This window comes from Schistocerca nitens, chromosome 2 (assembly GCF_023898315.1).
Source record: "Schistocerca nitens isolate TAMUIC-IGC-003100 chromosome 2, iqSchNite1.1, whole genome shotgun sequence".
Lineage (NCBI taxonomy): Eukaryota > Metazoa > Arthropoda > Insecta > Orthoptera > Acrididae > Schistocerca > Schistocerca nitens.
Window position 1 is genome coordinate 734777009 of NC_064615.1, and position 21235 is coordinate 734798243.

The 21235-nt window shown below is 43.3% G+C and overlaps 1 protein-coding gene across 6 annotated transcripts in view; it reads left to right on the forward strand.

Annotated features, from left to right (window-relative positions):
* LOC126236941 (esterase FE4-like) overlaps positions 1–21235 on the forward strand; it is a 796743-nt gene that overhangs the window by 273035 nt on the left and 502473 nt on the right. The gene's annotated exons all lie outside the window — the stretch shown is intronic.

Below are 21235 nucleotides of genomic sequence, written 5' to 3' on the forward strand. Positions count from 1 at the left end.
ATTCGGTCGAGTAGCTTCTCAATTGGCATCACGAGGCTGAGTGCACCCCGAAAAATGGCAACAGCGCATGGCGGCTGAATGGTCACCCATCCAAGTGCCGGCCACGCCCGACAGCTCTTAACATCGGTGATCTCACGGGAACCGGTGTATCCACTGCGGCAAGAAGGCACCAATAACAATAATAATAATTTTTTGTAGGAGAGGAAATACTCAATTTCTGGATAGCAAATTCGAAACAGTGAGACCTTTATAATATAAAAAAGCGTGACAAGGCCTTTGTCAGTTTATTTTTGTTGTATTTCATTTTATTAGGAAATCTCATGAGCTGTCACCGTACTGATGCTAGCCTACTATAGCATAGCCATGAACACGGACATTCAAGTAGGAATTAACCAACCAGGGCATAGATACTTAGGTGATAAATTATGTACTTACAATATTGTATAGACAGACTGTGCCATGTCATGCTGTTTTTAATACAGGATGCTACTTCACCTATGACCCTATACCTGTCATTTGGCTGCAACGTTCATTATGGATTTACCCGTAATTTACCTCTGCGATATACAGGGTGAGTCACCTAACGTTACCGCTGGATATATTTCGTAAACCACATAAAATACTGACGAATCGATTCCACAGACCGAACGTGTGGAGAGGGGCTAGTGTAATTGGTTAATACAAACCATAAAAAAATGCACGGAAGTATGTTTTTTAACACAAACCTACGTTTTTTTAAATGGAACCCCGTTAGTTTTGCTAGCACATCTGAACATATAAACAAATACGTAATCAGTGCCGTTTGTTGCATTGTAAAATGTTAATTACATCCGGAGATATTGTAACCTTGAGTCGACGCTTAAAACCTCCGACGTTCAGTTGCGTGTTGTAACAAACACGGGCCACGGTCGGCGAGCAGCATCTGCAGGGACATGTTTACGATGACGACCGTGTTTACGAGTGTGGCTACAGTGCACTGTTGTGGTTTGGTCTAGCTGTCGCAGTGTCCGCATGTAGCGCTTGCTGCTATTGTTATTCTGCATTCGTCTCCGCACGCAGACCAACTGTAGTACACCGTGTCCCCAGACGTCTGTGATAGTGTAGTGTTGTAGTAACTGTGACCATGGTGTATTCGAACTCTGAAAAGGCGGAGATGATACTCATCTATGGTGAGTGTCGACGAAATGCAGCTGAAGCCTGCAGGGTGTATGCAGAACGGTACCCGGACAGAGAGCATCCAATGTGCCGCACATTGCAAAACATCTACCGCCAACTGTATGCAACAGGTATGGTCGTAGCACGCAAACGGGTCCGTAACAGGCCCGTCACAGGAGAAGCGAAAAAATGGTTCAAATGGCTCTGAGCACTATGGGACTCAACATCTTTGGTCATAAGTCTCCTAGAACTTAGAACTACTTAAACCTAACTAACCTAAGGACATCACACACACCCATGCCCGAGGCAGGATTCGAACCTGCGACCGTAGCAGTCCCGCGGTTCCGGACTGCAGCGCCAGAACCGCACGGCCACCGCGGCCGGCAAGGAGAAGCGGGTGCAGTAGGTGTGTTAGCTGCTGTTGCCATGAACCCACACATGAGTACACGGGACATTGCGACAGCCGGTGGACTGAGTCAAAGTAGTGTCATGCGCATACTGCATCGTCACCGCTTTCACCCGTTTCATGTGTCGCTACATCAGCAATTACATGGTGATGTCTTTAATCATCGAGTGCAATTCTGTCAATGGGCATTAACAGAGAACGCGTTTCAGTTCTACCTGTTTACCGATGAAGCGGGTTTCACAAACCACGGGGCGGCGAATCTACGGAACATGCATTACTGGTCCGTGGACAATCGTCGCTGGCTCAGACAGGTAGAGCGACAGCGACCGTGGACTGTAAATGTATGGTGCGGAATCATTGGCGACCACCTCATTTGTCCTCACTTCATTGCAGGGGCCCAAACAGCTGCAACATACATCGTGTTTCTGCAGAATGATCTGCCAACGTTGCTCGAAAATGTCCCACTGGAAACGCGTCGACGTATGTGGTATCAGCATGATGGTGCACCTGCACATTCCGCAATTAACACTAGGCTGACCCTTGACAGGACGTTCGACGGGCGTTTCATAGGACGTGGAGGACGCATAAGTTGGCCAGCCCGTTCTCCTGATCTTACACCTCCGGACTTCTTTCTGTGGGGTACGTTAAAGGAGAATGTGTACCGTGATGTGCCTACAACCCCAAAGGATATGGCCGGCCGAAGTGGCCGTGCGGTTAAAGGCGCTGCAGTCTGGAACCGCAAGACCGCTACGGTCGCAGGTTCGAATCCTGCCTCGGGCATGGATGTTTGTGATGTCCTTAGGTTAGTTAGGTTTAACTATTTCTAAGTTCTAGGGGACTAATGACCTCAGCAGTTGAGTCCCATAGTGCTCAGAGCCATTTGAACCATTTTGAACCCAAAGGATATGAAACAACGTATTGTGGCAGCCTGCGGCGACATTACACCAGATGTACTGCGGCATGTACGACATTCATTACGCCAGAGATTGCAATTGTGTGCAGCAAATGATGGCCACCACATTGAACATCTATTGGCCTGACATGTCGGGACACACTCTATTCCACTCCGTAATTGAAAACGGAAACCACGTGTGTACGTGTACCTCACCCCTCATGGTAATGTACATGTGCGTCAGTGAAAAAGACCAATAAAAAGGTGTTAGCATGTGGACGTAATGTGCTGTTCCAGTCTCTTCTGTACCTAAGGTCCATCACCGTTCCCTTTGGATCCCTACGTAATTCGGTGCTCTCCGATACACACGATCGAACAGCGGAGGAGTGGTACTCAAGCGTCAAATTTAGGTTACAATATCTCCGGATGTAATTAACATTTTACAATGCAACAAACGGCACTCATTACGTATTTGTTTATATGTTCAGATGTGCTAACAAAACTAACGGGGTTCCATTTAAAAAAATGTAGGTTTGTGTTAAAAAACATACTTCCGTGCATTTTTTTATGGTTGGTATTAACCAATTACACTAGCCTCTCTCCTCACGTTCGGTCTGTGGAATCGATTCGTCAGTATTTGATGTGGTTTACGAAATATATCCAGCGGTAATGTTAGGTGACTCACCCTGTATATCCACCACTATTCTAAACATGTGCTTGAAAATGCGCGCAGTGCTCGAAACCTGTCACACATGAGGGAACAACAAAGGAGGTTCAAACAGATGAGTTGGAACTATTTCTTTGTTTTGCACATTTCACCTATGTTAGGGGCATCACCTGGCCATAATGTTGCACAACAGCCATACCGGTTGAGCTGTTGTGTAAAAGCGCTGTAAGATTTATCCCTCGTTACGTGCTTCGACAGGTGGTACGGACCTCAAATAGAAGTGTCTTCAATGGGAGCAGAATGTTTGCACGTGGGGAAAATTCTTGTGATATATACCCTCAGTGGACATACATCTTTAAAAAATTCCTCCTGTTCTGTAGTGTGGACAACAAATGAGCTCATGATCAAGTAGTAGATACTCAGACCGTTGGGGGCAGAGGAGCTGCAGCCAGCACCAATGAGTGTTTAACGACTACTGAATAGCAGTGTGGGGCGCTTGTGGGGTTGTCGTAAGCAAGAACAGTTATACGACAGCTTCACAACCAGCACTAAAACCCAAATTCTGCATAAACCAGTAAATAATAGTGTGACAGTGGCCAAAGCAGGTCCTCGTGCAATAGCCGGGCCGTTATCTTTTGACTGTTGAAAACAGACGAACTGAGTGTGGATATATTTTTCCTAATTGATTGTTTCTTTTCGTATTGATAAGAGGGAAGGAGTGAGGGAAATCTCATACCGGCGAACTGTATTGAAATATACACTTTCGTACACTTACAGCGATCAAAAATGGGAGTAATATTCAACAAATGTATTTCTTCTGGTGGTATTCTTACAAAAATCACAGCCAGTAATGATGTAAATGGTGTTCTTATGTAATTGGTGATGCTTCTTTTCGATTGTCAATTTTCGTAATGTTAAGAAGGAGCGGAAGCATCTACGTCTGGGAGCATGGCATGATGCTTAAATGGTATGCGTCTGATCGATAAGTGGAGGCTGAAAATGAGAGGTGGCTGGGAAGGGTACTGGGACCTCCATATAATAATGTGGCAGGCACAACTACAGCTGATGGTGTAGACAGATTACGTCGTAGAGTCATGAGTTACGAAGAGAGAGTCTTAGGGCAGGACATAGAGAATGCGGCGCTGGCAGTGTGATGGAATATTGTACAGGTGCGACAGAAGCCTGAGACAGCAGAGCAGTGGGGACACATAGCAGTTCAGGCATCAATTTCACAAGAGGTATGGAATTTGCGTAAATGCTCTTGCATTTTGAGCGGAAATTGAGAATTTACTTAGCTGTTAGAGAATGCATGTGCATTGACGAATGTGGAAGACAGGATCGAGTATAAGGCATTCTAGGCCAATCAAGAGGTAATATTTTGAGGGTTTAGAATTTGAGCTTGGTTGGGATATAGAACATGGTAATAGAGATAAATAAATAAGCAATTAATGAGTTTATGACTGAATGACTTATTATGAAGCCAGCATGTAGGCTGCTAAATGGACTATGGGGTCTTGCATATCTACAATAAAACTATTGCTCACTGAACTGTAGTCAGGACAGTTAGGAGCGCTATATTCTTAACTAAATTCAACATACATCTCACTAATTTACATAGATGACCCTGCCACATATATTTCAAAAAGGTCAAAATCAATTTTATCCCTGGAAGAATACAAACAGTCATGGCTTAGATACAATTTAAAACATAATAATGTCTGCTTGTTTCTTTCGATTGCTTAGCTCACAGTATAGTGAACACCTACATATTTACATTTAATTACAAGACAACCTCTGGCTACTGTAACACAAGATCAGCTTCATGGACATCTGTCACAAAGGTAGTAACAACTGATGTCATCATTTTTTCTTTTGTAAAATAACGTGTTACATTCCTTACGAACACAACATAGGCATTGCGATTGTCAGTTACCTGTCATAATTTAACAAATGTGTCATTGTGGAGGCTGTTTCTGTAGGGCCTACACAAGATCCGTTTCTTCTGCACTCAATGATCCATCGATGCATTCTAAATCTATACCTATATCAATACTCCGCAAGCCACCTGCCAGTGTATGGCGGAGGGTATTTCTGATACCAACAACGGCGCTCCTCTTACTGTTCACTTCGCGAATGGCGCGTAGGAACGACAATTGTCGGTGAGCCTCTGTATTACCTCTGATTTCGAGAATTTTCTCGTCGTCATCATTTCGCGAGTTGTATGTCGGAATGTGTTGTCCCGCCGGCCGTTTTGGCTCAGCGGTTCTAGGCGCTTCAGTCCGGAACCGCGCTGCTGCTACGGTCGCAGGTTCGAATCCTGCCTCGGGCATGGATGTGTGTGCTGTCCTTAGGTTAGTTAGGTTTAAGTAGTTCTAAGTTCTAGGGGACTGATGACCTCAGATGTTAAGTCCCACAGTGCTGAGCCATTTCAAGCATTTTCGTGTTGTCCGACTCTTCCCGGAGAATATTCTCTCGAAATTTTAATAGTAAACTTCTCGGTGATTCACAATGCCTCTCTTGTAGCGTCTGCCATTGGAGTTTGTTGAGCATCTCTGTAACCTCTCGCTGTGGTAAAGCGATTCTGTAATGAAACTCACGGCTCTAAATTGGATCTTCTCTGCCTTGTTCATCAGTCCTACCTGGTAACGGTCCCAGACTAATGAACAATACTCAATACTTGGGCGAACAATGACTTCGTCGATAAGGTACATTTCCTTAAGATCCTTTCTATGGATCTCAGTCTGGCATTTGATTTTCCTACTATTTACTGTATGTAGTCATTCCACTTAAGTTCGCTCTGGATAAATACTCCTAGATATTTTGCGGTAGATACTGTTTCCAGCAAATTTTCTTCAATGGTGTAGTTGTACGGCATTTGATTTTGTCCCCTGTGTGCATGCAGTATGTTACATTTTTATTGACGTTCCGGTTCAACTGCTAGTCGCTGCAACATTAATCAGGTACTTTTGCAAATCGGTAGCGTCTTATAGCGTTGTTACCTTCTTGTAGACAATCGTTTCATTCGGCAATACCCTTTGGAGATTCGACATTTTTTACTAGATAATTTACATGTATCGTAAATACTAACGGTACTATCACATTTCCTTGGCGTACTCCGGTAATTACCTATACATCTGTCCATTCCGTTTGTTAAGAGCGGAGTGTTGATTGTGTCTTCATGTAAGTCTTGAATCCAGTCGCAACTCTGTTCCGGTAGCCGGGAAGGTCGTATTTTTTTCACTAAACGGTAGAGTGGGACGGTGCCAAATGTCGTCCTGAAATCGGGGAACATAGCATTAACATGAGTGCCGTTGTCCACAGCGCTATGGGTCTCATGGAGGAGCAGAGCTCGCTCGGTTTCGCAGGACTCCTGTTTGCGCAATCAACGCTGATTTATGTAGAGGAGACTTTCTTTCTTCAAAAGTGTCATAATTCTTGAGCATAAAAAATTTCCATACTTCTAAAACAATTTGACGTGAAGAATATAGGCCCATAATTATGTGCACTTCTCCTACGACTCTTTTTAGAAACAGAAATGACCTGCGCTATTTCCAGTCGCTAGGTACCCTTCGTTGCTCCAGCGATCTACAATAAATTTTTGCTAGAAGGTAAGGAAGTTGTTCCACATTGTCTTTGTAGAAAACTGAGGTGTCTCATTTCATCCTGATGCCTTTCCAACAACTAAGCGATTGACACTGTTTTTATGTTTCGCAGTCGGTTATCTCAGTATCTGCGACTCCGCAGTTAAACAATTTCCGAAGACAGAATTCAGTATTTCGGCGCCAGTGTAGTACTAAGTGACTGAATTGAAGATTTCGGCGCCGGCCGCGGTGGTCTAGCGGTTCTAGGCGCTCAGTCCGGAACAGCGGGACTGCTACGGTCGCTGGTTCGAATCCTGTCTCGGGCATGGATGTGTGTGATGTCCTTAGGTTAGTTAGGTTTAATTAGTTCTAAGTTCTAGGCGACTGATGACCTCAGAAGTTAAGTCGCATAGTGCTCAGAGCCATTTGAAGATTTCGGTCCGTTCAGTGATTGTACATGAGACCAAAACCTCTTAGGGTTTTTAGTCGCACTGCCTGACTAAATTTTACTTTCGGAGTCATTGAACGCTTCTCTCATTGCTATCGTTACACTCACTTTCACTTCGTCCAGCTCTTGTTTTTTCATGTGCGTTTTGATTTCTACTGAATCTGTGATGAGGCTCTCCTTGTTTACATAACAGTTTTATGACACGGCTATTACAGCATAATGGGTTTTTGGCAACCCTTAAGACATTGTTCGCTTGTCTAAAGATGAATCATGTTTTTCAGGTCTTTTTTCGTTTTTACTCCACATCTTCTTCCTCAGCACTGAATACTTGCTGTTGACTATCGTAGAGATACTTCACAATTTGTATTCTGTCACCCTTGCTAAGAAGAAACGTTTTTGTGCGTTTTTTAAAAGTTTTTTTAATAGCCGTAGTCATAGCTGCTATTACAGATTTGTGATCACTGATACCTTCCTCTGCTTCAACTGATTAGATAAGTTAATGTGCGTTTGTTGCTAGGAGGTCTAAGACATTACCCACTCGACTTTGTTCTCTAATTATCTGCTTGAAGTAATTTTCGGATATGATATTCTCAATGACGTCAGACGAATCCCTGTCTCTGGCACCAGTTTTAATAACATGACACTCACAGCTTATAACACGGAAGTTGAAGTCACCCCATATTACAACAGCGTGATCAGGAGGGGTTTTAATGATATGACTCAAGTTTTCTCTGAAACGCAGTACCAGTACATCTCCCGACTTAGGTGGTCTATAAAAGCATCCAATTACCATTTTTGACCGACATTTGATGCTTAACTTCAACAAGATTAATTCACATTCGGAATCCATGAGAACCTCGTTAGATATTATCGAATTCCCTTCTGAAATAACGATGCCGCCACGACTGGTGACTAACCTATCCTTACGATAAACGTTCCAATCTGAACTTAGGATTTTATTGCCGTTCACCTCTGTTTTCTAGTTAATTCTGTGCCTAGTATTATCTGGTCCAGAGTATCGAGCAGAGGGGCATCTGCAATAACATTTATTTTCCAGGATGAGTTTATTTATAAATCTGCCTCATTGCCTCGTACATTGGCCTCGTATCAGTGCTTGCAGCGAAGAAGCACTTGCGCACCCCGTCAATGAGTAATGACGTCAGAGCCGCAGGTCAGAGTGTCGTGGGCGAGTGTTGTCGGCAGGCGGCGACGTGGGGATGGGCAGCCCCTGCCGTTCTGCAGTACAGTACGGCCCTGCACCTTAGAAATCTTGTAGGCAGCCAGTAGTGTGCGTAGGAGAGGATAGCCAGCTGTGTGGTCCAGGAGTCATTTGTCGGGAAGAATAGGCCTTCAAACGAAATGAAGTGATCGGTCGGCAGTGATGGCCGCCGAGTTACAAGTCTTCTCAGTTGACGAGACATTGGGCGGATTGCCTGTCGTCAATGTAGAAACTATGATGAGGACAACGAAACATCCTCTCCCCGAACAGAGAAACTCTCCGACCTGATCGGAGGTCGAATGCAGGCCCGCTGCATCGTAGTCAGATGTACTGACCATTTCCTAAGAGTCTGGTCATCCACCAGTGTACCACATCTGTACGCTGTGAAGGTGACATCTTGCTGATCAGCTGCGTTTGACCCTCAGTGGGGGGAGGGGCTGTAGCGCTTCAGTCTCCTCCGCATCGACAATGTTCCAGTAAGCAGCAACAGCAGACCGTGCCTGTGGCTTGCATTAGTTTGGCAGCGTCTTACTGGTTAAGTCAGCGAGGAGGTAGCAGGCAGCTATCATCGATCAACTTGTCACGGCTACACTGAAACTCCGTATATTGTTATACTCTCTGCTTCTAGTGGTACGGACAGAATGGAAGCATGAATGAATGTATCTTTGAGTTCCGGAAGCTACATTATTTCAAGAGTCCATGGTTATGATGTGGTGGTCTTGGGTACATGATCAAATTTTCCCTCCTTTGCTGGTATAAACAGCGGTCGTACCCTTGCCGTGGTGGTTGATTAATTTTATGGAATGCCGCTCATGTTGCCTAAACAGAACTTTATCAAGTACACGACCAGTTCAGCCCTTGTATTAGCCCATTATCAAATGTATCTAAAGTTTATGCTGTTGAGTTTCAATAGAGCTATAATTATTCTGATCAGTAATTATTCTCGCTCGCTGAGCTTGTGTCTCTCTGCAGCGTTTGACTATTGCAGCGGTGTTCTGGCAGTTGAAGTTATAAAGTGTTACTCCACACTGCCCAACGATGTTGAATTACGGTGTTTGCTCTTTTGCTTCCCTCCCTCGTAGGAAGCCTGGTGCCTTCCTTCTACTACGTCAGCAAAACGCCATCCTGACTTTCTGATTGCCACACCAGCCTTGAACTGTCTTCCTATGCTCGGAGCTCGATCGGTAGAACTTTAAAAATTTTCGGCTTCTGTACTGAAATTACTAAGTGACGCGGCACTCCTCTCTTTTTCCAAAACAGTCGTTTTAAGTGTTCCCTCTGATAATCTTCTGCAAAAATCGCATATATATATATATATATATATATATATATATATATATATATATATATATATATATATATATATATATATATAGCCGTATCATGTGCCAGTTACTCCGATATTTTTGCTCACGTGAGATGACCTACATGGGTCTTTCTTTTGTACCATTAATTCTATACCATTATTGTTAAGTTCTGGTTTGAAGAACTCTTTTGAAAGTTTCCTTATGTTATTCGTACTTCTGTCCTTACAAGTTATCACAAATTTACGGTTTCTCTTACTCTATGATTTGCACGTTATGTCAGTAAACCTCTCAACAAGTATTTGCTGTGTCGCTAGGTCCAGTAAATGAATGTCTGAACACAACTGAAGTACGCAAATTGCTATGAGAATACCGGCAAAACTCGTGGTTGTAATGCCGATATTATGAAGTTTCGTCGTCGGTTCCGTTGACGTTGGTGAAATGACTGAAACATTTGTCCCATGGAAATTATTCCTCGCTGAGATCCTGCTAGTGTATCTAAAGCTCATATGATGTCAGGATTTAGGGCGTTGTTAAGATATGTTATATTTTGTGATGGATATACTTCTTTCGCCAATGCTGTACAGGGTGGCGTAGTTGGAGTACAATCGTACCCACGACTGTATCTGGTAGGCCGAAGTTCGTCCCGGCTATCACGCAAGTTGTACCGTTCACCAAAATGCCACTGTTGCTTAAATCGAACTTTGCCATCTCCATAGATTTTTCATTCTCATAGCAAATTAGATCCATTGTGCTTAACTTCTGAATATGAGGTTGTGGAGTCAATATTTCCTTCAAGCATTTCGTTGCTTCTGCTTTACCTAGCGATGGTTGCACTTCGTCTGTCTGTGTTTCAGTTTGCACTTCTCTGACTGCAGAAGAGGTGATGCTCTCCTTCAGACACTTCTGTTGATCTCAAGTCACATACAAGCTCAGAAATTATCAATATCTCTTGCGTCTTCACTTGCATCAATCTACCCATCGTATCCAATCCTACTGAATAAGGGTGAATCGGATAAAACTGGTACCGAATGTTCATTGCAATGACTGGTAGTCAGATCAATAGGTAAAACGTTTCTCTGCTGTACATGTTTCCAGGGTCCCTATATGTTAAAATGTCGCCAACTTCTTTCCGACACTTCTATCACGTGCTATTGTTAGGCAGGAAATTCTTTTCCGCTAGGCACAACCCTGTCAGGAATTGTTGTGCCGGTAATGACACCGAATTCAGTTGTCTGTTTACGGCATGGTAAACCGCTTCTTGTAAAGTCTCTACTGTCAACTCCGTGGGAGTCTGGTTACTACTATGCTGCTGTCTAGTAAGCTCAACCGCTTCTGTGAACCTCCGAAATCACTGTTTTCTTTTTTCATTGTATCGCAGGTCTACTGGGCTAAGTCTGTAGTAAACTCATTCAACCATTTTGGTATTGTTTAGAATGTCCTGTTCTAAATTCGACAATTGCATAGTATGCCATTCTGATATGGGTCCGGTGGTGCTTGCGTGGGTTGCACTTGCCCAATTGTGTCATTCATGTTCTGAATATCTTCGTTATCTCTCATTCCAAACCCTATCTTTAATAATTTGCCTCCTGCTTTGACCACACTCTTTTTCTGCCAACTAGCAACCGTGGTAGAATGTCAGTGATCTGGCTCGTTCAAATGGCTCTGAGCACTATGGGACTCAACTTCTGAGGTCATCAGTCCCCTAGAACTTAGAACTAGTTAAACCTAACTAACCTAAGGACATCACACACATCCTTGCCCGAGGCAGGATTCGAACCTGCGACCGTAGCGGTCTCGCGGTTCCAGACTGCAGCACCTAGAACCGCATGACCACTTCGGCCGGCGGTCAGTGATCTGTCTCAGTTTTCCCTATGATAGCGTAAGTTCCTCATATTCGCCCTGAAATTCCATGAGAATTTTGTTACCTTGTGGTTCCCTGTGTAACTCTACGAATGCATCCTGCAACCTGCGAGTTTCATTCCTTTTCTCCAACACATCAACAGTCAACGTCAGTTTCCAATGAGGACAGGTTAATAGCACATCAAGTTGTTGGGAAAACGACACATCTGTCTTTAACAGCTGTATGTGCACTGTATGCTTTGCTCTTCTGTTGATGACATGTTGCAACACTAGGATTACCACAGCCTGTTTCGCTGTCCCTGGTGATCCACCATATGGGAGACAGTAATCTTTGTCATTCCCTCCCTCCTTCCAAATTTGTTCACTTAATAAAACAAGTAATAAATATTACATACCAAAAAGACAACTGTAACTAATATAAATTCTCAATACACTGGAACAAAAATAGAAAAAAGACGCATTTATAAAATATCACAATTATCAAGTATCTGTCAACAATAACTCAATTAAGCCTGAATATTACTACTTGTCGTGAGACCTCAACTCGTAGGGTATATAGTGTCCAGGACAGGGCCGGCCAGAAATTCTGCACGCATGCGGTGCTCCTGCACGTGTGCAACTTCCGGTTCACAGCGTGCACGCCGCAGCCGTCAGCGTTCATGTAGTGCGTGTTTCTACCCACAGATGTCGCTTTATCCACTTGCTGGGATACTCTGTACCGGCGCATTCTAGTGCTCTTTCCGCAGCTTGCAAGCCAACCGTGGGAAGGTATTTCGCGTATTAAACATTTAAAATACTGTCACAGTCTACTCATTGAGACAACTACATTTATGTTAACAGTTTAACCCAGCAAGACATGTAATACAGTTAACAACCGTTGGTTTTTATTAAGGCAGCTTAACTGACGGCACGTAAATACGCGTAATGTTTTTGAGCTAGTATTTAAGAAAGAGAGCACTTAGCGACTTCCAACGAACCTTATTCATGATTTCAAATAACATTAAACTAATGCAAGGTTTCCTATAACTAATTCTCGGTGCCCTCAGTTACACCCACATAATTTCTGTCTCACTGACCTCTGAACAGAATGATAACCGCAGACCTCTCGATGATCACCTGTTATTTCAATACCATTATTGTTATCTCTTTCATCAGTTCCGTCTGAAATCTGCATAATAACCGACAATTAGATGAATGTTATGTTCTATCGACTTCAGCTGAGCGTAGCCCTTCATATATATTTTTTAAAAAAACCTAAATGTAAGTACGCATTGAAACAATCGGTTTAATGACCAATTTTCCTCTTGCTTGTACCACATAAACAGGGAAATGGAGCCGCCGGCGTTCATTTAGAACACATGTCTAATAACAGATGTCGCTGTCGCTCCCTGTCGCACATGTGCAGCACTTCCGCACGTCTGCACACTGTGCAGCGTTTGGCCGGCCCTGGTCCAGGACGTTCTTTGTTGTGAAGGTTAGGCCCCTGTAATCCAACCCGGATCAACCAAGTCTGCAACAGAGTCTGATGAGGTGGCCAGGCATCAACATAGCAGTCTTACGAAATATCTTCTATATATGACCAGTTTGTGTCACTGGCCGGATCTAACAGAAACGCTTTTCTTAGACAGATGTTAATTTTCTGCCCTGACCTTTTGTCATGTCTTAAATACGTAGGGTCATGGTTGTCTCCTAGCGTTATTAGTTCTTTTCTGGTCACAATATGCTCTTTGTCTGAGCTATCAATTTCATTGGCTCTAATGACGTCTATCTTTACTTTGAAGTTTTCGTATTGGTCGTGAACGTCAATAATTCGTAAGCTATCGTTGTCCATACCTAACTCCTCTTGCCTACTGACAACAGTTAGTCCCGCTGGCGTTTCGTATGTCAGAAATGCTTCATTTGTAACGATGCGGATTTCATCCCCTTCTATTCTCCTTCTCCTAGTGACCATTTTCTTTCCCTACCATCAATTTAAACATTATTGTCTGTTCGCGCAATTTTCGCAGCGCCTTTTTTCTCACTTTTTACCATCTCTTTAACAATTGCTGCTCGCAAATTTTGCACGACACTAAATACTTCTATTTCAGCCTAACTATTGGGCCATGTCGTATTCTCGACATTTCATTTTCTCCTTTCACTACCACCTAACCCTCTGGTCGCATAATTACTTTCTAAATCCTCCCACTCACATTGATTTAGCCCTTGCTACAGATCATCGATCTGCTAGCGCCGTCGGCCGCTGTGGCCGAGCGGTTCTAGGCGCTTCAGTTCGGAACCACGCTGCTGCTACGGTCGCAGTTTCGAATCCTGCCTCGGGCATGGAAGTGTGTGATGTCCTTAGGTTAGTTAGGTTTAAGTAGTTCTAAGTTTAGGGGACTGATGACATCAGATGTTAAATCCCATAATGCTCATAGTCATTTGAACCATTTTTTCCTAACGCCAATTTGCGATCTCTAACAACTCACTTTCGCAAATCATATCGTTATTTAAACTGCTGTCAGTGCTTTCTTCCTCGCCTACAAACATTTTCACGTTGTCTCTTTCTAGGGTGTTGTTATCTACTAAACCAGATTCATTGCATACTACTAGGACGTCTTCGTTCTGTCCTGCTGCCGCAATTACAGCTTCCACACCGACAGCTGATTAATCTGACGTATTTGTTGCTAGTGGGAGCTCTGCCCGCAAGCTAGTATTTGTTTCATGGCCTGCCGCCGTGACTCATAACTGAGCGCACCTGTAGCTTCGTTTGTAGTGTCCTCAGGTAATTTGCGGTCGCTCCTACGTGTACAAAGTTTATTACATTTAAGTCGGTACTGTTTCTTTTATTTGGGCCATGACAACCTGTCTGCCATAGTTTTACAAGCAACATACCCGGTACTCACTTTTTTGGGATGTTCCTGTCCTTGTAACGTCGCGATGCAAGTTCCCTACAAGGAACTGCTGAAGTACCTCGACCTCTGCCCCTTCCTCTTTGAGCCATGTTCACGAACAGTGGCGACTACTGTGTAAGAGCACGTCAACCCCCTTACTTTTGACTCCTTGCGGATTTATTGGTTGTATTTCTTTGAAAGCTATTAAACGCAGCATAGATACAACAATCTGAACTACACGGCACTTAAACCTACCGCGCTGTTCTGCCTTGCTACTCCTTTAGGCTCTGTGAAATTTGGCATCAGGTTCGGGAGCATACCTTCACTTGTGAGCGTTTTAAGGAGCTTTAGCGCATGCGCGACTGGCGTGACGTAATTAATTGCCTTATGGGTCACATATATACACATTTGACAAACAATATGCATAGCTCAAGGCGTGCGCAGCTAGGACTTAATACTCAGCTACAAGTTTATATCAACGCCTCTAGGCGGTAGCACACTGCAGCAGATGTATATCTCCAAGCGCTTTGCAGTTGGCATAAATCCGTTAAATGACAGCACACTGCTCAAATATATCAGTTTACTCACTTTATGGTTAATTTTGATCGGACGTCAGTATATGTTTATATTACGTTTTGGACTGTATCATACAATAATCTTTTTGTATTCCTAATAAGAGAATGCACCATTTTAGTGGGTTTATGTTACCTGTAGTGAAGAGACCATATTGGTAGACATGTGTAACTGAATTTAATCATGTCCACCAATGGCAGTTCGTGTTTGAAGTTGGGTGTTTACTGCGTGGGTGTCAATAAAAATACAGTGAATCGGCTTTCGTGTGCATTGTGAAGATGAACTCTGTTGATCTATTTTAAGCGCCAACAGAAAACTAAATTACCGAAAAAGTTTGCCGCAAAGGAAATAGGGCCTCCCAGACCAGATCTGTTGATTGAAAAAGTGATGAAACCAAATAAGCTTGACTGCAAGCGAACGTTTAACAAAGCCCAAGTGGGTGTGTGGGTGCAACGTAAGAAGTGCACTGTATTTTCTTTCATGTCTGATTTTCACCCCGGAAGTCAATCCATGAACTGATACAGATGTTAGGGATTTTGTACATTTGTCTGAAAATTTTTTTAGAAAAGACGAAAACTCCTACTTGCACAAAAATGCGAACGTTGGATGTGAATTCTCAGCTTGACAGTGTATACAGGGAGTGTGTGAGGAAATATAGTGAGGAACAGGGCAGCTGAGTTAGCTTACCGTGCTCACGACGAAAGGGAATATTCCGAAAGCTCGACAGTATTATTGGGTTTGAAAATTTCAGAAGTGCTACTAATGGCTCAATAAAGGAACACTTACGAACTGCAATTGTGTTTAAAGGTACATCAAAAACAGTTCAGAACGAACTTCTAGATTGTATGCTAAGTGTATGCAGATAAATAATACCGCAATAAATTGTAGGTGCCTATTACTTAGCAATAATGGCAGACGAAACAGCAGATTTGTCTACCACGCAACAGTTGGTGAGCCGCGCGGGGTAGCCGCTCGGCCTGAGGCGCCTTGTCACGGTCCGCGCGGCTCCCCCCGACGGACGTTCGAGTCTTCCCTCGGGCATGGGTGTGTGTGTTGTCCATAGAGTAAGTTAGTTTAAGTTAGACTAAGTAGTGTGTATGGTTAGGGACCGATGACCTAAGCAGTTTGCTCCCATAAGATCTTACTACAAATTTCCAATTTTCCAACTGTTGATGATAGCGTGTAGATACGAATTTCGTTGCTCTGCTGTGGAGTGATTTTGCGGCTTCTTTTGACTCTGACCCATGGAATACTGAGACGTTATTTAGGGTAAAAAAACCTGAGTTGCAAAAGCATGCCGATGGAAAGAAGAAAAAAGGTTATTGCACAATGCTGTAAGGGTGTTGCTGTTACGAGCGGAGACATTAACGGTGTTTAGGCAAGGATTAATCAGGCGTATTCTAGGGCTTATTGTATTCATTGCTATGCTCATCAGTTTAATCACGTGCTACAAAAAGCAGCATCTATAAACAAATGTGCTAGATTTTTTTAATCTCTCAGTCTTCCAGCTGTTCGTCCACGTCTTCACACAGAACAAGTGTACTAGACAGAGTTGGGCGAACTAGATTACCATGAATAGCAGCTACAAGGTATGTGTTTAACATTCGGACAGTCAACAGAATTAAAGAGAACGAGGAAAGTATTATCGAGTTGTTGTTGTTGTGGTCTTCAGTCCAGAGACTGGTTTGATGCAGCTCTCCATGCTACTCTATCCTGTGCAAGCTTCTTCATCTCCCAGTACCTACTGCAACCTACATCCTTCTGTATCTGTTTAGTGTATTCATCTCTTGGCCTCCCTCTACGATTTTTACCCTCCACGCTGCCCTCCAATTCCAAATTGGTGATCCCTTGATGCCTCAGAATATGCCCTGCTAACAGATCCCATCTTCTAACCAAGTTGTGCCACAAATTTCTCTTCTCTCCAATTCTATTCAATACCTCATCATTAGTTATGTGACCTACCCATCTAATCTTCAGTATTCTTCGGTAGCACCACATTTCAAAAGCTTCTCCTCTCATCTTGTCTAAACTATTTACCAGTCACGTTTCACTTCCAGATATGGCTACACTCCATACAAATATTTTCAGAAACGACTTCCTGACACTTAAATCTATACTCGTTGTTAACCAATTTCTCTTCGTCAGAAATGCTTTCCTAGCCATTGCCAGTCTACATTTTATATCCTCTCTACTTTGACCATCATCACTTATTTTGCTCCCCAAATAGCAAAAATCCTTTACTACTTTAAGTGCCTCATTTCCTAATCTAATTCCAGCAGCATCACCCAATTTAATTCGACTACATTCCATTATCATCGTTTTGCTTTTGTTGCAGTTCATTTAATATCCTCCTTTCAAGACACTGTCCATTCCGTTCAACTGCTCTTCCAGATCCTTTGCAGTCTCTGACAGAATTGCAATGTCATCGGCGAACCTCAAAGTTTTTATTTCTTCTCCATGGATTTTAATTCCTACCCCGAATTTTTCTTTTGTTTCCTTTACTGCTTACTCAATATACATACGGAATAACATTGGGGATAGGCCACAACTCTGTCTCACTCCCTTCCCAACCACTGCTTCCCTTTCATGTCCCTCGACTCTTATAACTGCCTTCTGGTTTCTGTAAAAATTGTAAACAGTCTTTCGCTCCCAGTATTTTACTCCTGCCACCTTCAGAATTTGAGAGAGAGTATTCCAGTCAACACTGTCAAAACTTTCTCTAAGTCTACAAATGCTAGAAACGTAGGTTTAGGTTTCCCTTTCCTTAATCTATTTTCTAAGACAGTATTGCCTCATGTGTTCCAAAATTTCTACGGAATCCAAACTGATCTTCCCCAAGGTCGGCTTCTACCAGTTTTTCCATTCGTCTGTAAAGAATTCGTGTTAGTATTTTGCAGCCGTTGCTTGTTAAACTGGTAGTACGTTATTTTCACATTTGTCAACACCTGCTTTCTTTGGTATTGGAATTATTATATTCATCTTGAAGTCTGAAGGTATTTCGCCTGGGCCGGGTGCGGTGGCCGAGCAGTTCTGGCGCTTCTGTCCAGAACCGCACTGCTGCTGCGGTCGCAGGTTCGAATCCTGCCTCGGGCATGGATGTGTATGATGTCCTTAGGTTAGTTAGGTTTAACTAGTTCTAAGTCTAGGGGACTGATGACCTCAGATGTTAAGTACCATAGTGCTTAGAGCCTTTTTTTTTATCTCGTCTGTCTCATACATCGTGCTCACTAGACGGTAGAGTTTTGTTAGGCCTGGCTCTCCCAAGGCTGTCAGTAGTTCTAAAGGAATGTTGTCTACTTCCGGGGTCTTGTTTTGACTTATGTCTTTCAGTTCTTTGTCAAACTCTTCACGCAGTATTATATCTCCCATTTCATCTTCAACTACATCCTCTTCCACTTCCATAATATTGTAATCAAGAACATCGCCCTTGTATAGACCCTCTATATACTCCTTCCACTTTCCTGCTTTCCCTTCTTTGCTTAGAACTGGGTTTTCCTTATGAGCTCTTCATATTCATGCAAGTGGTCTCTTTTCTCCAAAGGTCTCTTTAATTTTCCTGTAGGCAGTATCTGTCTTACCCCTATCCCTAATGAAATACGTCTCTACATCCTTACATTTGTCCTCTACCCATCCCTGCTTAGCCATTTTGCACTTCCTGTCGATCTCATTTTTGAACCGTTTGTATTCCTTTCTGCCTGCTTCACTTACTGCATTTTTGTATTTTCTCCTTTCATCAATTAAATCCAGTATCTCTTCTGTTACCCAAGGATTTTAATTAGCCCTCGCCTTTTTATGTACGTGATCCTCTGCTGCCTTCACTACTTCATCTCTCAAAGCCACCCATTCTTCTTCTACTGTATTTCTTTCCCCCATTCTTGTCAATCGTTCCCTATTGCTCTGCCTGAAACACTCTACAACCTCTGGTTTGGTCAGTTTATTCAGATCCCATCTCCTCAAATTCCAACCTTTTTGCAGTTTCTTCAGTTTTAATCTACATTTCAATAAATTGTGGTCAAAGTCCACATCTGCCCCTGCAAATGTCTTACAATTTAAAACCTGGTTCCAGAATCTCTGTCTTACCATTATACACTATTGGCCATTAAAATTGCTACACCACGAAGATGACGTGCTACAGGCGCGAAATTTAACCGACAGGATCAAGATGCTGTGATATGTAAACGATTAGCTTTTCAGAGCATTCACACAAGGTTGGCGCCGGTGGCGACACCTACAACGTGCTGACATGAGGAAAGTTTCCAACCGATTTCTCATACACAAACAGCAGTTCACCGGCGTTGCCTGGTGAAACGTTGTTGTGATATCTCTTGTAAGGAGGAGAAATGCGTACCATCACGTTTCCGACTTTTATAAAGGTCGGATTGTAGCCTATCGCGATTGCGGTTTATCGTATCGCGACATTGCTGGTCGCGTTGGTCGAGATCCAATGACTGTTAGCAGAATATGGAATCGGTGGGTTCAGGAGGGTAATACGAAACGCCGTGCTGGATCCCAACGGCCTCGTATCACTAGCAGTCGAGATGATAGGCATCTTATCCGCATGGCTGTAACGGATCGTGCAGCCACGTCTCGATCCCTAACAGATGGGGACGTTTGCAAGACAACAACCATCTGCACGAACAGTTCGACAACGTTTGCAGCAGCATGGACTATCAGCCCGGAGACCATGGCTGCGGTTACCCTTGAATCTGTATCACAGACAGGAGCGCCTGTGATGGTGTACTCAACGACGAACCTGGGTGCAAGAATGGCAAAACGTAATTTTTACGAATGAATCCAGGTTCTGTTTACAGTATCATGATGGTCGCATCCGTGTTCGGCGACATCGCGGTGAACGCAGAATGGAAGCGTGTATTCGTCGTCGCCATACTGGCGTGTCACCCGGCGTGATGGTATTGGGTGCCATTGGTTACACGTCTCGGTCACTTCTTGTTCGCATTGACGGCACTCTGAACAGTGGAAATTACATTCCAGACGTGTTAAGACCCGTGGCTCTATCCCTCATTCGATCACTGCGAAACCCTAAATTTCAGCATGATAATGCACGACCGCATGTTGCAGGTACTGTACGGGCCTTTCTGGATACAGAAAATGTTCGACTGCTACCCTGGCCAGCACATTCTCCAGATCTCTCACCAACTGAAAACGTCTGGTCAATGGTGGCCGAGCAACTGGCTCGTCAGATTACGCCAGTCACTACTCTTGATGAAGTGTGGTATCGTGTTGAAGGTGCATGGGCAGCTGTACCTGTACAAACCATTCAAGCTCTGTTTGACTCAATGCCCAAGCGTATCAAGGCCGTTATTACGGCCAGAGGTGGTTGTTCTGGGTACTGATTTCTCAGGATCTATGCACCCAAATTTTGTGAAAATGTAATCACATGTCAGTTCTAGTATAATATATTTGTCCAATGAATACCTGTTTATCAACTGCATTTCTTCTTGGTGTAGAAATTTTAATGGCCAGTAGTGTATAATCTATATGAAACCTTCTAGTATCTCTAGGGTTCTTCCATGTGTACAACCTTCTTTCATGATTCTTGAACCAAGTGTTAGCTGTGATTAAGTTATGCTCTGTGCGAAATTCTACCAGGCGACTTCCTCTCTCATTCCTTACTCCCATTCCATATTCACCTACTACGTTTCCTTCTCTTCCTTTTCCTGCTGTCGAGTTCCAGTCACCCATGACTATTAAATTTTAGTCTCCCTTCACTATCTCAATATTTTCTTTTATCTCATCATACATTTCATCAATCTCTTCGTCATCTGCGGAGCTAGTTGGCATATAAACTTGTACTACTGTGGTAGGCGTAGGCTTCGTATCTATCTTGGGCACAATAATGCGTTCACTATGCTGTTTGTACTAGCTTGCCCGCATTCCTATTTTCCTATTTATTATTAAACCTACTCCTGCATTACCCCTATTTGATTTTGTATTTATAACCCTGTATTCGCGTGACCAGATGTCTTGTTCCTCCCGCCATCGAACTTCACTAATTCCCAATATATATAACATTAACTTATCCATTTCCCTTTTTAAATTTTCTAACACACCTGGCCGATTAAGGGATCTGACATTCCATGCTCCGATCCGCAGAACGCCAGTTTTCTTAGTACTGATAACAACGTCCTCCTGAGTAGTCCCCACCTGGAGATTAGAATGGGGGACTATTTTACCTCCGGAATATTTTACCCGAGAGGACGCCATCATCATTTAACCATACAGTGAAGCTGGATGCC